The sequence below is a fragment of the Amblyraja radiata genome, unplaced genomic scaffold (assembly GCF_010909765.2).
Source record: "Amblyraja radiata isolate CabotCenter1 unplaced genomic scaffold, sAmbRad1.1.pri scaffold_1195_ctg1, whole genome shotgun sequence".
Lineage (NCBI taxonomy): Eukaryota > Metazoa > Chordata > Chondrichthyes > Rajiformes > Rajidae > Amblyraja > Amblyraja radiata.
In genome coordinates this window covers 2,455-20,985 of record NW_022630378.1, presented here as the reverse complement: position 1 = coordinate 20,985, position 18,531 = coordinate 2,455, and the positions used below count along the sequence as shown (strand labels likewise).

Below are 18,531 nucleotides of genomic sequence, written 5' to 3'. Positions count from 1 at the left end.
TACATTTAGTTCTTGGGGCTAACGACATCAAGGGATATGGGGAAAAACAGGAAAGAGGTACTGATTTTAGATGGATAGCCATGATCATATTGAATGGCAGTGCTGGCTCGAAGGGCCGATGGCCTATTCCTGCATCTATTTTCTATGTTTCTATGCTTGAGTATATGGCAATAAAACTAGATTGCTTGATTTTGAAGCATTCATGCATGGTGGAGGTATAATGTAGTCATAGAGTGATACAGTGTGAAAACAGGCCGTTCGTAGCAACTTGCCCACAACCGCCAACATGTCCCAGCTACACTACCTGCTGGGGGGAATTCTCTACCATACTGTGGAATGTAATTAGGAATGTAATTTACTCTAAGCTTATTCATAGCTAATCCAATTTAAAGCATATATATTGCATTCAAGTGTAGGTTAAAATACTCACTACAGTATACACCACATTGCACAATTTCAAGCTGAAAAGTTCCATACTAATGGGAGGGGGACACCCTCCTCCCACCCCCCCCCCCTCCTCCCACCCCCCCCCCCCCTCCTCCCACCCCCCCCCCCCTCCTCCCACCCCCACCCCCCACCCACCCCCCCCCACCACCCCCCTCCCCCCACCACCCCCCTCCCCCCCGGTCGCTAATGTTCCCTCGGGCTTGGTCTCTCGCAATTTCTCACTCCCAACGCGCATCCAATGTTGGCAGCCCTGAATGAAGCATTCACATATTATTTCTGCTTCAAATAACCATATAACAATTACAGCACGGAAACAGGCCATTTCGGCCCTACAAGTCCGTGCCGAACAATTAATTTCCCCTAGTCCCATCTACCTGCACTCAGACCATAATCCTCCATTCCTTTCCCATGCATATACCTATCCAATTTATTTTTAAATGATAAAATCGAACCTGCCTGCACCACTTCCACTGGAAACTCATTCCACACAGCTACCACTCTCTGAGTAAAGAAGTTCCCCCTCATGTTACCCCTAAACTTCTGTCCCTTAATTCTGAAGTCATGTCCTCTTGTTTGAATCTTCCCTACTCTCAATGGGAAAAGCTTGTCCACGTCAACTCTTTGTCTATCCCTCTCATCATTTTAAAGACCTCTATCAAGTCCCCCCTTAACCTTCTGCGCTCCAGAGAATAAAGACCTAATTTATTCAACCTTTCTCTGTAACTTAGTTGCTGAAACCCAGGCAACATTCTAGTAAATCTCCTCTGTACTCTCTCTATTTTGTTGACATCCTCCCTATAATTGGGCGACCAAAATTATACACCATACTCCAGAATTGGTCTCACCAATGCCTTGTACAATTTTAACATTACATCCCAACTTCTATATTCAATGCTCTGATTTATAAAGGCTAGCATACCAAAAGCTTTCTTTACCACCCTATCTACATGAGATTCCACCTACAGGGAACTATGCACAGTTATTCCTAGATCCCTCTGTTCAACTGCATTCCTCAATTCGCTACCATTTACCATGTACGTCCTATTTTGATTTGTCCTGCCAAGATGTAGCACCTCACACTTATCAGCATTAAACTCCATCTGCCATCTTTCAGCCCATTCTTCCAGATGGCCTAAATCTCTCTGTAGACTTTGGAAATCTACTTCATTATCCACAACACCACCTATCTTAGTGTTGAATTGAATTGAATTTCCTTTATTGTCATTCAGATCTTTCAGTCTGAACGAAATTCCAGCCTGCAGTCGCTACAGCATGCACCATATTGCACAATTTCAAGCTGAAAAGTTCCGTACTAATGGGAGGGGGACAAACAGCCATCCTGACAAACAGCCATCCACCATTACTCTCTGGCGTCTCCCATTCAGCCATTGTTGAATCCATCTTGCTACTCCTGCATTTATACCCAACAATTGAACCTTCTTAACCAACCTTCCATGAGGAACCTTGTCAAAGGCTGATGAAGCTGAATTTTAGTTAAAATATAAGAAGATATTAAAATAGGTTTCTGGGCTAGCTTACAGCTTAAGTCCATATAGACAACATCCACTGCTTTACCCTCATCAATTTCCCTAGTAACCGCTTCAAAAAAGTCAAGAAGATTAGTCAAACATGACCTTCCAGGCACAAATCAAAGGTATCAAAGGTATTTTATTAGTCACATTCACATACATCGAGGTGTAGTGAAGTGAAATGCTTTTTGCCATTTTGCAGCACACAAAAAAAGAATACAGACATAACACCAATGAGAGTCTTAAACACATAGAACATCCCCCCACAATGGCTCCCACCATGAGGGAAGGCACAAAGTCCAGTCTCCAACCCCAGTTCACCCATAGTCGGGCCTATTAAGGCCTCCACAGTTGCCTCTGCGGAGGCCCGATGTTCCTGGCCGTTCTCCGATGTTGCTCCGGCGTCGGGAGAGTCCTCACAGCGGCATGGGAACCCTGGAACGGCCGCCTCCTTACTGGAGGCCACGGCTTCCGAAGCCGACAAGGCCGCGCCGGTTGGAGCTCCACTACTGGCGATCTCGTCGTGAGATCCCAGGCTCCCGGTGTAAAGTTCGGCGCTGCCGCCCGCAGCTGGCCGCTCCTCAGACCCGCAGCCCCGCAATGTTGTTCCCGGCGGTCCCAGCTCACCGGAGCTCCAGCGCGGCGACCCGGGCAAGGCATCGCCCGCTCCGCTCCACTCCACGATAGCGCTCCAGCGCTGTGCCGCTGCCGAAGCCGAGGTTCTGGGCGGTCCCCGACAGGAAAAGCCGCTCCAGGCCCGCTGGTAGGCCGCGAGGACGGGTCGAAGCTGCAGCCCGGAGAAAAGCTGCCTCTCCGACCAGGTAGGGACCCTGAAAGGTAGTTTCCCCCTTATCCCCCCCCCCCCCCACCCCCACCCCCCACATAAAAAAGTCTAGACCTCCAAACAAAACACTTTAACTAACTAAAAATAAAACGATGAAAAGACAGACAGCTGCTGGCTGGGCAGCCGTGCACAGGACAGCGCCCCCCCAAATCCATGTTGACTGTTCCTAATCAGACCCTGTTTATCCAGATGCTTATATATATTATCTCTAAGTATCTTTTCCATTAATTTGCCCACCACTGAAGTCAAACTAACAGGTCTTTAATTGCTAGGTTTACTCTTAGAACCCTTTTTAAACAATGGAACAACATGCGCAGTACGCCAATCCTCGGCCACTATTCCCGTTTCTAATGACATTTGAAATATTTCTGTCATAGCCCCGGCTATTTCTACACTAACTTCTCTCAATGTCCTAGGGAATATCCTGTCAGGACCTGGAGACTTATCCACTTTTATATTTTTCAAAAGTGTCAGTACTTCTTTTTCTTTGAATCTCATAGTATCCATAGCTACTCTACTTGTTTCCCTTACCTCATAAATTTACAAACTAAACATTCACCAATCAAGACATGATATATACCACAATGATATGCAGCAAAAGTATAATATAGTATATAAAGTATCTCAACTCTTTTTACACGTTGCAATCAATGCAATTTCTATTATTTCTTTCCACTTCCAAACAAAAATGTGGTTGGATTATTCAGTGTATGATCAACCTCGGTGAGACCAAGCGCAGGCTTGGCGATCGCTTCGCACAATACCTCCACTCAGTTTGCAATAACCAACCTGATCTCCCGGTGGCTCAGCACTTCAACTTCCCCCTCCCATTCCGAATCCGATCCTTCTGTCCTGGGCCTCCTCCATGGCCAGAGTGTGGCCCACCGCAAATTGGAGGAGCAGCACCAACTATTTGCTTGGGTAGTTTACACACCAGAGGTGTGAACATTGGCTTCTCCAATTCCAGGTAGTCCTTGATTTCTCCATCCTTCCCCTCCCAATTCCAGCCTACTGCCTCCGCCTCTTCCTTTCTTTCCCCCCCTAACATCAGTCAGAAGAAGGGTCTCGACCCGAAACGTCGCCTATTCCTGCGCTCCATAGATGCTGCCTCACCCGCTGATTTTCTCCAGTTTTTTTTGTCTACCCATGGCCAGAGTGAGGCTCACCGTGAATTGGAGGAGCAGCACCTCATATTTCGCATGGGCAGTTTACACCCCAGCGGTATGAACATTGGCTTCTCTAATTACTGGTAGTCCTTGCTTTCTGCTCCCCTTCCCAGCTCTCCCTCAGCCCACTGTCTCCGCATCTTCCTTTCTTCTTCCTGCCCTCCCCCACCCTCACATCAGCCTATTTCCTTCGCTCCATAGATGCTGCCTCACCCGCCGAGTTTCTCCAGCATTTTTGTCTCCCCATTTACACAAGTTCTGTTATCCCACTTTCCTCAACCACTCCCTACACATTAGGGGCAATTTTACAGACAAGTTAACCCACAAATCCAATGCGTCACACACACACACTTGATGGGAGAATGTGCAAATTCAACACAGCCAGTGCCCGAGGACAGGATCGAACACAGATCTCTGGCGTGTGAGGCAGCAAGTCTACCAGCTGTGCCACTATATTTTATTTTCCAACACACAAAAAATTATACGGTGATAACTTTGGTTACTGAAAAAAAAGAAACTATCCATTTTCAGTCTTAAATCTCTAAGTGATGCAATAGACAATAGACATTAGGTGCAGGAGTAGGCCATTTGGCCCTTCGAGCCAGCACCGCCATTCAATGTGAACATGGCTGATCACCCCGAATCAGTACCCCATTCCTGCCTTCTCTCCATATCCCTGACTCCGCTATTTTTAAGAGCCCTATCTAGCTCATTCTTGAAAGCATCCAGAGAACCTGTCTCCACCGCCCTCTGAGGCAGAGAATTCCACAGACTCACCACTCTCTGTGAGAAATAGTGTTTCCTCGTCTCCGTTCAAAATGGCTTACTCCTTGTTCTTAAACTGTGGCCCCTGGTTCTGGACTCCCCCAACATCGGGAACATGTGCCCCCTTTGCAGCTATGTTTTAATTCAGTTCAAGACTATGGGGCAGTACATTGGCCATGAAGTTGCTGCCTAAAAGTACCAAAGACCCGGAATTGATCCTGAATATGGGTGCTGTCTGTATCGAGTTTGCTCCTTTTCCCTTTGATCGCATGGGTTTTCTCCGGGTGCTCTTATTTCCTTCCACATTTTCTCGTTTATAGCATTGTTTACAGAGTACTATGTTTACATATTCTGTTGTGCTGCTGCAAGTAAGGATTTCATTGTTCTAACTGGGACATAAGAGAATAAAACACTCTTGACTTGCGTCGCTAATGTGTGGTATAGAACTAGTGTACGGGTGGTCATTGTGGGCCGAAGGGCCTGTTTCCACCCTGTATCTTTAAATTAAACTAAAAACACTAAAACCAGAGGAAATCTAAAGACGGGTCTCCATCCGAAGCGTCACCCAATTTCTTCTGTCCAGACCATGGCGACCGGACAGCAATGGCGGCCAGATCTCCCACAATGCAAAGGGAGGGAGAAAGTGCCCGGCGCCGACCAGTTGCCGTGGCAGTGCGCATGTGCAGGGCGGCACATGCGCACAACCACGGCCGATGATGTGCTGGCCGTGCGCATGTGCATGGGGGAGGATGTGCAGGCCATGGCAGTGCGCATGAGCAAGGCGGCCGGCCGTGCCGGCGGATGAGCAGGATGGGATGGCAGGACTTTCATATGAAGAACGACTGGATAGACTCGGCTTGTACACGCTAGGATTTAGAAGATTGAGGGGGGACCTTATAGAAACTTACACATAAAATTCCAATAAAATACATTTACGTTTGTGGCTGTAACGTGACAAAATGTGGAAAAGTTCAAGGGGTACGAAAACTTTTGCAAGCCACTGTACATGAGAAGGGAATAATGTTTTTTGCAAGGTAAAGCCAGCAAAGTCCTACTCAAGATAGTCCGAGGGTCACCAAAGAGGTAGATAGTAATTCAGCACTGCTCTCTGGTTGGGGTTGGACGATTGAGTTGCCTGATAATAGCTGGGAAGCAACTGTCCCTGAATCAGGTGGTGTGCGTTTTCACACTTCTATACCTTTTGCCTGATGGGAGAGGGTAAAAGAGGGAGTGACCAGGGTGCGACCCATCTTTGATTATGCTGCTAGCCTTGCCGACGCAGTGTGGTATATAAATGGAGTCCAGGGAGTTAGTTGGTTTGTGTGATGATCTTGGCTGCGTCCACAAACCCAGCACAGATGGCACCAGTTGTTAGAATAGAGTGCCGGAGACCCGGGTTCAGAGGCAGCAGCTCCACCACTTTTCTACTGTGCCTCCCACTGCATTTGTGATGGCTACAAGTCATGGTCACTGCTTTGAATATACTCATTGTGTGCTGGTTGATTCAGTAATCCAAACCTTGTCTGCTATAACTCTTTGGTTAGTTAATAACATTATCCCTCCTTCTGACAACACATTAGATCAACAACTCATAGAACCATTATTGATGCAAAATCTAGTCAGTTAATAATATAATTAAGTACATTTCCAAACCATCAATAGCTGTACAATTCAAACACTTGGGTCTAGCTGGACTGGAGTGTGAGTAACATCACTCTGGGTCATAGTTTCCACACATTGTTTGACAAGGTGCCTCCTAATACATTTTTCTGGAGACTTGATGTGATTAGTTGCTATAATGAAAAAATCTGATATTAATGTATAAAATAAGACTAACGCCTTCATAATGATATTGTCGAGATTGGAATTCTAAGATTCTCTATTCACAACCTAAAATACATATACGATTTACTTATTTCAGATGGAGTGAAAATTCAGAACTTAGAGCCCTGCAATTTCCTGACAAGTGAAATTTGAAATCATAATTTTTTAAAGTTCCATAAAATCTTCCATAGACTTGAGCAATCTTCATTAAAAATACAAACCAGAAGGACAGCAGGGATTGCTGTCAAAGGCAAGTTTGTGGCCAGTGTAGCCACAACAAAGTGTTTGGCAATCATAATATGGAGGCTGAGGAAAGCATAGAATAGAACAGATCTAATTAATGGATAACGATGGATAATCCACTTTGTTTGAAATGTACCTTTGAGAAAATAATCTGAAGATTTCAAGCTGTGCCAAAGACCCAAATAAGTTGCTGATCTCTAGAAAGTGGCCCACACAAGACTTTACTTGGGACATTAGCTATGTAAGTGTACAATTAAAGGGCTTTAATAAAAAATCTTCGATTGCTTTATTTAGTTAATGTACAAACGGGTATATGAATTTAATAAAACAAATATTTGTTTAGAATATTGCAAGATATGGTAGAACAAAGGTGATTAATAATTGAACCAATTTACGCACATTTTGTATTTGCACATCACACATGTTGAACATGCAGCATCTACTTCCACAGTAACTGTCAGAAATTTGCTTTTAAAGGTGTGACTGGTGGCCCGCAAATATAACTTTATTACTTACCACAACGATTAAACCCTGAGTTAATTCAGCAAAGAGATGGAAATTAAAATGACATCAATATCTTGCCTGCAGCTCCTGCCAAATCCATTTTTCTGCGTCCCAGTTTCCTCCTTGAGTATCGCTGCCAATAATTGCAGCATCTTTATACAATGCATGATGAGTCTGCTACTTTCACATCCTTTTTCCTTTGGGTTTCCCTGACCTCATTGGTACCCTTAGGCTGCACCAATGGAAAATATTATTTCGAGAAATAATTCTGTTGTTCATTTCCAACAGAAATGTTGGCTGTTGTCTGGCCAACGACACAGGTAAAGGCCTACTGCATGACTCACGGTGAAAGCTACCCAAACAAATTATTCACCAAATTTTCCATAATTTCCTTTCTATATTCCTGTGAATTACTCAATTTGGCATGATCGCGCCTACCCGATCTCAGATTTTTAGGTTAGTAAGTTTTTAGGTAATTTACATTTTTTTTTAAACAATCCTCAGAGAAAACCAGCAGTTCTTAAAGGAATTTACCTGGGTGCATGCACATCGAAATGGACAGTGGATTACCTGAGCTCGGCTGGAGGGAGCCAAAAGGTCAAAGTCCATGTTGCTTCAGTACCACAGATGGATTTTATCAACAAAAATTTTAACTACAGGTATGGTTGCATTTTACTGTAAGATGTGAATTTACCTTTCACAGAGAGCACCAGAGCAATTTTCAGTTATTGAAAATAATTTATAATAATCATGTAGGTAAAATTATGTTTTGAAGTGCTTCAGTACTTTTTATGTGTCTATATGTGCAAATGCAAGATTATCAAGGAACTTTGTGATGTGAAAAAGCGAATTCCAAATTTAAAACCTTTGTAACTGGAAGAAGGCCGGCTATAGACCAAAACATTTCTGGAGGAAAATATGTAGAATTCCAGATTTGGTTTATCTGGCTCTCACCTGCTTTCATCAACTACTACAAACTGTCATTGTTGAATTTAGCAGTGTATCAATATCCAATTGAATGGGAATATTACAGGAGGGCATTGAAAAGGACGATAACTCAAGCTAGTTATGAAGCTTAAAAGTTAACTCTTTATGATTTTATTTTCAAAATCCATTTTTCAAATGGGAATATTCTAGTGCTCTGATGACGTACATTTGAAGGATTCTCTTTTCCAGATTTTGTTTATTCCAATTATTGTGTGTAGTTTGGAATTATTTTTCAAACCTATTTTATTTATGTACATTGAAAATAATATTGCAAAATGTCAACCTTTCAATAGAACTAAATTATTGTAGGTGGAATTCAAGATTTGTTAATATTTCCAATGCACCATTGCAATGCCAAAACCAATGCAGTAGGTTAAATGTAGATCAAGGATGGTAATTTTATTTATTTGCATCAATTCCAGGACATGCCAACCCTACATCTATGCTTCACTTATGTTTCAGATTCTTAAATTGTGTTGCAATTGCGTAATTACTCGCCTTGATTCTGGAGATTATCTTGTAATTTTACATATGCATGTTTTTGTAACTACTATGTGACAATTGATACTATTGATCTATGGAAACAACATGTGGAATTTCACAATAATAAAAGGTGGAATTGTTATCAACTGAGTCCTCTGGAGTTTGTAGAGCATATAAGATTAGAACGGTCTGAACAAGTGTCTCGACCCAAAACGTCACCCATTTCTTCTCTCCAGAGATGCTGCCTGTCCCACTGAGTTACTCCAGCATTTTGTGTCTACCTTCGATTTAAACCAGCATCTGCAGTTCCTTCCTACATATATAAGATTAGAAAGCAGTTAGGGTGGCAAAAAGGGGCTGCTGAAATGGCACTTATAACCATATAATATAACCATATAACAATTACAGCACAGAAACAGGCCATCTCGACCCTTCTAGTCCGTGCCGAACACGTATTCTCCCCTAGTCCCATATACCTGCGCTCAGACCATAACCCTCCATTCCTTTCCCGTCCATATAACTATCCAATTTATTTTTAAATGATAAAAACTAACCTGCCTCTACCACCTTCACTGGAAGCTTATTCCACACAGCCACCACTCTCTGAGTAAAGAAGTTCCCCCTCATGTTACCCCTAAACCTCTGTCCCTTAATTCTCAAGTCATGTCCCCTTGTTTGAATCTTCCCTACTCTCAGTGGGAAAAGCTTATCCACGTCAACTCTGTCTATCCCTCTCATCATTTTAAAGACCTCTATCAAGTCCCCCCTTAACCTTCTGCGCTCCAAAGAATAAAGCCCTAACTTGTTCAACCTTTCTCTGTAACTTAGTTGCTGAAACCCAGGCAACATTCTAGTAAATCTCCTCTGTACTCTCTCTATTTTGTTGACATCCTTCCTATAATTAGGCGACCAAAATTGTACCCCATACTCCAGAATTGGCCTCACCAATGCCTTGTACAATTTTAACATTACATCCCAACTTCTATACTCAATGCTCTGATTTATAAAGGCCAGCACACCAAAAGCTTTCTTTACCACCTTATCTACATGAGATTCCACTTTCAGAGAACTGTGCACAGTTATTCCCAGATCCCTCTGTTCACCTGCATTCTTCAATTCCCTACCATTTACCATGTACGTCATATTTTGATTTGTCCTGCCAAGATGTAGCACCTCACACTTATCAGCATTAAACTCCATCTGCCATCTTTCAGACCACTCTTCCAACTAGCATAAATCTCTCTGTAGACTTTGAAAATCTACTTCATTACCCACAACCCCACCTATCTTAGTATCATCTGCATACTTACTAATCCAATTTACCACACCATCATCCAGATCATTGATGTACATGACAAACAACAGTGGACCCAACACAGATCCCTGTGGCACCCCACTAGTCACTGGCCTCCAACCTGACAAACAACCATCCACCATTACTCTCTGGCATCTCCCATTCAGCCACTGTTGAATCCATCTTGCTACTCCACCATTAATACCCAACCAATGAACCTTCTTAACCAACCTTCCATGAGGAACCTTGTCAAAGACCTTACTGAAGTCCATATATACAACATCCACTGCTTTACCCTCATCAATTTCCCGAGTAACCTCTTCAAAAAATTCAAGAAGATTAGTCAAACATGACCTTCCAGGCACAAATCCATGTTGACTGTTCCTAATCAGACCCTGTTTATCCAGATGCTTATATATATTATCTCTAAGTATCCTTTCCATTAATTTGCCCACCACTGACGTCAAACTAACAGGTCTATAATTGCTAGGTTTACTCATAGACCCCTTTTTAAACAATGGAACAACATGCGCAGTACGCCAATCCTCCGGCACTATTCCCGTTTCTAATGACATTTGAAACGGTAATAGAATTAAAGATAATTCTTGGCAACAGAATTAAAGATAATTCCAAAACGTTTTAATAATTATATTAGAAGCCAAGAGGTGGGGAATGGGGGTGTGTTAGGGAAGGAATAGATCCACTCTAAAAGGGAAGCTGTTGTGTGGAGCTGTGGTGTTCTAAATGACCACTTTCTGTCAGTATTGACCAGCAAGAACTGATGGAGAAATTAGAGCATTAGGAGAGGTTGCTTCGGCAAGTAAGGTGAAAGTAAATCCAAAGGGTTTCTACAGCTATATTAATAGCAAAAGGATAACGTGGGATAAATTGGTCCATTGGAGAGACAGAGTGGACAGCTATCTGCAGAGCCAAAAGAGATGGGGGAGATATTGAACAATTTATTTTCTTTGGTATTTACCAAGGAGAAGGATATTGAATTATGTGAGGTAAGGGAAACTAGTAGAGTAGCTATGGATACTATGAGTTTCAAAGTAAAAGAAGTACTGACACTTTTGAAAAATATAAAAGTGGATAAGTCTCCAGGTCCTGACAGGATATTCCCTAGGACATTGAGGGAAGTTAGTGTAGAAATAGCCGGGGCTATGACAGAAATATTTCAAATGTCATTAGAAACGGGAATAGTCCCCGAGGATTGGCGTACTGCGCATGTTGTTCCATTGTTTAAAAAGGGTTCTAAGAGTAAACCTAGCAATTATTGACCTGTTAGTTTGACTTCAGTGGTGGGCAAATTAATGGAAAAGATACTTAGAGATAATATATATAAGCATCTGGATAAACAGGGTCTGATTAGGAACAGTCAACATGGATTTGTGCCTGGAAGATCATGTTTGACTAATCTTCTTGAATTTTATGAAGAGGTTACTAGGGAAATTGACGAGGGTAAAGCAGTGGAAGTTGTCTATATGGACTTTAGTAAGGTCTTTGTCAAGGTTCCTCATGGAAGGTTGGTTAAGAAGGTTCAACTGTTGGGTATAAATGCAGGAGTAGCAAGATGGATTCAACAGTGGCTGAATGGGAGACGCCAGAGAGTAATGGTGGATGGCGGTTTGTCGGGTTGGAGGCAGGTGACTAGTGGGGTGCCTCAGGGATCTGTGTTGGGTCCTTTGTTGTTTGTCATGTACATCAATGATCTGGATGAAGGTGTGGTAAATTGGATTAGTAAGTATGCAGATGATACCAAGATTGTGGATAATGAAGAGGATTTCCAAAGTCTACAGAGTGATTTAGGCCATTTGGAAGAATGGGCTGAAAGATGGCAGATGGAGTTTAATGCTGATAAATGTGAGGTGTTACACCTTGGCAGGACAAATCAAAATAGGACGTACATGGTAAATGGCAGGGAATTGAAGAATGCAGTTGAACAGAGGGATCTGGGAATAACCGTGCATAGTTCCTTGAAGGTGGAATCACATATAGATAGGGTGGTAAAGAAAGCTTTTGGTATGCTAGCCTTTATAAATCAGAGCATTGAGTATAGAAGCTGGGATGTAATGTTAAAATTGTACAAGGCATTGGTGAGACCAAATCTGGAGTATGGTGTACAATTTTGGTCGCCCAATTAAAGGAAGGATGTCAACAAAATAGAGAGAGTACAGAGGAGATTTACCAGAATGTTGCCTGGGTTTCAACAACTAAGTTACAGAGAAAGGTTGAATGTTAGGTCTTTATTCTCTGGAGCGCAGAAGGTTAAGGGGGGACTTGATAGAGGTCTTTAAAATGATGAGAGGGATAGACAGAGTTGATTTGGACAAGCTTTTCCCTTTGAGAATAGGGAAGATTCAAACAAGAGGACATGACTTCAGAATTAAGGGACAGAAGTTTAGGGGTAACATGAGGGGGAACTTCTTTACTCAGAGAGTGGTAGCGGTGTGGAATGAGCTTCCAGTGGAAGTGGTGGAGGCAGGTTCGTTGGTATCATTTAAAAATAAATTGGATAGGCATATGGATGAGAAGGGAATGGAGGGTTATGGTATGAGTGCAGGCAGGTGGGACTAAGAGAAAATAATTGTTCGGCACGGACTTATAGGGCCGAGATGGCCTGTTTCCGTGCTGTAATTGTTATATGGTTATATGGAGGTAGAGATTGATGGTTTGGGACATTCAGGAAAGAGAAAGTGTTGGAGATATTAAACAATATTAAAGTGGCAAATCCGCAGAGCCTAACAAAATTTATCCCAGGGTTTTATAGGCAGCAAGGAAGGAGATTGATGAGGCTCTGATGGAGATTTATGGACAGGTTGAGGTATCGGATGACTGGAAGATAGCTAATATTGTTTCCATATTCAAGAAGGATGATGTGGATATGGAAAGAAACTTTATGCCGTTGAGCATTATGTCAGTAGTTATGAAACTATTGGAAAAAAAATCAGAGAGATGTCATATATAATCCATTTGAAGGCCTGGTTCTGATCATGGAAGTCGGCATAAATTTGTGCATGGGAAGTTCTGTCTCGCAAATCTGTTTGCATTTTTTGAGGGGGTTACGAAGAAAAGTGATGTAGGTAAGGAGGTATAGATGGAATATAGTTTATCAAGGTTTTTGATAAACTCTGTGTAGTCAGTCAGCTCATTGAGTAAAGTACGGGCACATGAGATCCAATATATTTTGGCAAACTGGGTACAAAATTGTCTAGTTAATAAGGCAGTGGGTAGTTAGTGATGCATGGTTGTTGTTCTGACTGGAAGTCTAACCGGTGATTTATCACAGGGGCCGGTGTTGGGGCCTTTGTTGGACACAAAATTCTTCAATTCTAACTCGAAACATCACCTTCCATTTTCTCCAGAGATGCTGCCTGACCCACTGATTTACTCTAGGATTATACTGGACTCGCTGAATGTCCCTATCCAGCTATCCAGCAAGCTAAACAATTGATCCAATGAAGACCAGTAGAGACGAGCTGTCGTTTAATGCTTTACTGTATTCAAATGTAAAACTGCAACATATAAGCACAAAAAGAAACAACATAGGGTTTAGCTACGTTATACGTTTACTATAAGAACCTAAATGAGGATGCCACCACCAAACACAGTGGTGGTATGCAAGAAGCCAGCGGTGGTATACATGAAACTTCTTAAACTTTGTTAATAATAACAATCCTGCTCAATAACATTCATCACATCATCTATCTATCTATCTATCTATCTATCTATCTATCTATCTATCTATCTATCTATCTATCTATCTATCTATCTATCTATCTATCTATCTATCTATCTATCTATCTATCTATTAAAACTCTGTGTGTGTGTGTGTGTGTGTGTGTGTGTGTGTGTGTGTGTGTGTGTTTGTATGTTAGATGTGGCCTTTGATTCCTTAGTCCGCCAAAACCACACCGAAAAACTCAGAGATTTTTTCCATGTCGCTAGCGATTTCACTTTTACATTAACTCATCCACTCCTCAAAACATTTGGACATTCTTATGTACACATTTTTTAATAAAATCCTCCCCCCCACACTCACTCATTTTAAAATCTAAACGGGACTCACGAGCCTGCCCCCACACTCCAACTTCACCTCTCTCGCCCATCATCTTCTTCCTCTCCCCCACCTCTCTCCCACTTCACCCCCACTCCGTCCCCTCCCCGTACTCGGGGTCTGAAGCGCCGAGGATGCGAGCCCATGGAGCTCAGAAATATCGAAAAAGTTCTGCAGAATCCCGTAAAGCCGTGGCCTTGCTCGGGGTCCACGCCCGTCCACATCCTCGCACGGGTCCGGCGCCTAGTGGGGAGGCTGCTGCCGCGGGCCAAGCCCGGCTCGACGCCCGCCCGCCCGCCACCTCGCTCGGGGTCCTCAGGTCGATCCCCGCCCGTGACCTCCCTCGAGTCCATGTTCGCCGCCCAGCGCCCGATGGGGAGGGTGCTGCCTGGGCTGGAGCAGAGCCTGGGCTGGAGCAGAGCCTGGATCTGGAGTGAGGGCCAAACCCGGGGTTTGGGATGGGGCCGTGACTGGGGCCAAAAAGAAGCCGCCCCACGCCCGCCAGCAGTCTCCCTCTCTCTGCCCTCTCTCTATCTCTGCCCCAAACCGGTGACTCGGTATACCAGGGGTCTCCAAACGATGCCTCTGTCCTCTCTCTGTCTCAACCCACTATCTCTCTGCCCTCTATCTCTACCCCCTCCCTCTCTAGCCGCGCCTGCGCAGTTGGGGGCTGTGCTTGAGTGGATAGGGCGGGGGATGGGGTTAAAGGACAAAATGAATAATATTAATATAATATCTAGGTGGGTGGTTAGTGTGTGTGTGTGTGTGTGGGGGGGGGGGGTTGGTGTGTGTGATGCTGCAGGCCACCCCCACCCCCCAACCGTGCGTTGAGGGGACGGGACCAAATCCAAGCCACCTCTCTCTCTCTTGATTTGTCAGCCCGGCTTCCTCCATTCCCCTTCCCCCCCCCCCTCCAACTATGCTCGCGCCATGCCTCTCGCAGCTCGTGACCCGCGCCACGATAACGGCTGCTGCCGCCCGGCCCTCTGGCACAGATCGGCTGCTCCCCCCGCTGCTATTTTCGCCGTCCTCGCTGCCGGCCCGCAGGCTCACTCGGGATCACGCCCGCCCAATCCACCCTCCCCCCCCTCCCCGTACTCGGGGTCTTAAGAGGCGAGGATGCGAGGCCATGGAGCTGAGGCTCACGTTGAGGCCGACGGCTGCTGGGCCCCTCTCCTCCCTCCCTTCTCCCACCCTCCCTTCTCCCACCCTCTCTTTTCCCCCCGTCGCTTCTCCCCGCCCCCCCTCCCCTCTCTCTCCTCTCTCTCTCCTCTCCTCTCTCTCCTCCCCTCTCTCCTCTTCCCCTCTTTCCCCTTCCCCTCTCTCCCCCTCTCTCCCAACTCTGGGACAATGGGAGTGTTCAGCACTGGGAACCTAAGCAGATAAGCAGCTACGATCAGTGTAGAATAGGGGGTCAGGTGTAAGGCTGGACTCAGGGTCAGGAATGAGAGAAGGTATGCAACTGATGTCAGGGTCAGGAATAGTACCAGGTGTGCAGTGAGACCCAGGTTGGTCAACATGGGCCAAATGCTTGAATATAATCTGATTTCCATACATGAATATACTAAGATCATTCATGTGCTGTACCTGTTGATCAGAGCCTGCCTCTACTGTAGAATGTATTTTAGCCTAACCTTATTCATAGCCAATCCAATTTAAAGCATAAATGTTGCATTCATGTGTAAGTTAAAATACTCGCTACAGTATGCACCAGATTGCACAATTTCAAGCTGAAAAATGCAAAAGCTCTGTAACATACCAGTGTGAGTATATTCAGCCTTGAACAGAATTACATAAAAGATACAGCACACACCCAACCCCCTTCACCCCACCCCTCCACCCCGCCCTCTTCACCCCAACTCCCTTCCCCACCCACCCTTCACCCCTGCGCCCTTCAGCCCCACCCCATTCAGCCCCACCCCATTCACCCCCGTCCCCTTCACCCCCACCCCCTTCACTCCAACCAACCTTCATCATCATCGTCATCGGCTTTCACACGAAACGTGTATGACTGATCTCTCATGGAGGACGCCTGTTCACGACTTTGTTTAACGTGGGGAGACTGGTGCACAGAAAGCCACCACACAGTCCTTGACAGATCTGGGTCAGGATCCAGTGGCATGGAATTCAAGACGACCGGGGACCCTTTTCTGCTGCAGCCTTCATTCGCCTTCCCAGCTGTTGTGACCCTCTACTAAAGTCAGCCATCATCCTCCGCCTGTTCCACTATTGAGGTGTTGGTTGGATTGCTCTTTGTCAGAGACCTCCCCCTCGACCTTATCACCATGGGTGACCCTACCAGGAGCATAACTCCAGAAGGCATCGCTCTCAGGATCTCAGGACCACACAAGCTTCTCCACACAACAAGGAGACAATCCACAGAGAAGAACCACAACTCCCTTCACCCCACCCCCCTCATGCCCTGCCAATCTGTACTACATGGGTGTGTTTACGCTTTACACATCCTCTCTCCAACATTTTAACAAATCCAGCCCTGGTTTGTCCTGCTGTTTTTAGTTTCTTTTTTTTTTGTCCTACACTCCCTACTACAATTCATCTGAAGAAGGGTCCTGACCCAAAATGTCACTTACCTATTTTCTCCAGAGTTACTTCAACATTTTTGTCTATCCAATAATTTTGCCTTTTGTTAAAACTTTCTGTTTAATCATTTTTCTTATGTGATCTCTTCTAGCTTCCTTTTTAAAAGCATTGATTCAGTCTAATACTATTGTAATGTTTCATATTTTAAGCCTTCTGATGTTAAATTATCTCTTTGTTTGGACTTATTCAAAAATATCTTGCATTGAAGGTCCTTAGTTTTGATTTCTAAAAGTTATTTGCATTTAAAGCAAACATTTTCTTGAATATATCATGACCATTTAAATGTTCAGAGGCCGGAACTCTGAAAGTTTAAAAGTTCAGAGGTCTGATCATGTCAAGTACAGACAAGTTTACCATTCTACATTTATTATAACCTATTCTCATAGAAATGTAACGAGGCTGGTTATAACTATTTCAATTGCTTTGCTAACATACTGTATTGGTTCCTTGATTTGGCCACTGACATCCTTAAATCCATTTTCTGATTTACATTAAATTAAATTTACACATCTTTGGTATATCTGATATTTCCATCTTTACTACCAAAATGCATAATTTCACATTTATTTTCATTAAATTTCATTTGCCATTTTTACCATTTTTGTTGGCTACATACACTTTTCTGCTTCAACGCACCCCCAGCAATCTAGACAGTGCGTTTGATCTTTGATTCTGTAAGATACTCTCAACAGGACAGTTAAAAGCACAGATTAACCTATTTTGTGCGTTTTCACCTGCAAATATGTCGGGGCAAAATCAACACTTTCTCAGAAAGTAAAATCTGGATTGTAGTATAGGTGGCAATGAAAGATCAGCCATTTTCATTGAGAGCTTCCTTCTCAAGTGAGAGTCAAGAGAATCAAGTGTTTAATTATCATGCGCCAGCAATGGAATAATACATTTTTTGCTGCTTAACCGGTCTATAAGCGCAATAAAACACAGATAACTATATCATTATTAATAATACAACAAATTCATCTGTAATACTAAGTAACCATAATTTGATTTGATTTTGATTTGATTCAATTTATTGTCATTGTCTTCAATTAAGAGACAACTAAATTATTTTTCCTTTACAGTCATACAAAAAATAAAATTTACAATAAAACACTAAAAGACAGAACACAGTAGTCCACAACACAAACATCCCCACAGTGGCACCAAAGTTCCCCACTGTGAGGGAAGGAACCAAAGTCCAGTCAACCTCCTCACTGATGTTCCCCAATGTTCACCCTTGGTCGAGACCTCCCGAGCATCCCATAGTCACCGCTACGGGTGGCCCGATGTTCAGGCCCTCTCGCCGGGAACGATGGAACCTTGACGTCGAACGGGAGAACATCCTCAGCGGCCTGGACCTCTGAATCGGACACCTTCCACCGGAGTTCGCGGCTCCCGATGTCCACAGGTCGCTCTGGGCAGAGATTCACGCTGGCAACCCCCGGCAAAGGGTCCCAGGACTCCGCGATGTTAAAGTCAGCGCCGCCCACATTGGGAGCTCCGCACCCACAGCTCCACGATGTTGGAGCAGCGGCCCAACACTCCGGAGCTCTAAGCGGCGGTCTCAGGTAAGGCCTCGCCCACTCCACGATGTATCGAGCGCTGCGCCGCAGCTGCTGAAGCTCTGGTCTGGTCCCGGCAGGAAAGGCCGTGCCAATCCAGTTGGTTGGCCGCGAGGGGGGTGGGGGGGGGAGGGGGAGGGGCGAGGACGAGACTCGGATAATAGCCGCATTCTCGCCAGGAATCGACTGAAGGACAATTTCCCCCTTACCTGCTTTCCCCCACATAAA

At 44.3% G+C, this 18,531-nt stretch overlaps 1 long non-coding RNA gene across 1 annotated transcript; it reads left to right on the top strand.

The window, feature by feature from the left end:
* Positions 1 to 4,245: 4,245 nt before the first annotated feature.
* Positions 4,246 to 17,611, top strand: LOC116969787. Its single transcript, XR_004410923.1, has 3 exons — positions 4,246 to 4,322; positions 14,333 to 14,334; positions 17,600 to 17,611. It is a non-coding gene; the product is annotated as an uncharacterized LOC116969787 (long non-coding RNA).
* The last annotated feature ends 920 nt before the right edge of the window (positions 17,612 to 18,531 follow it).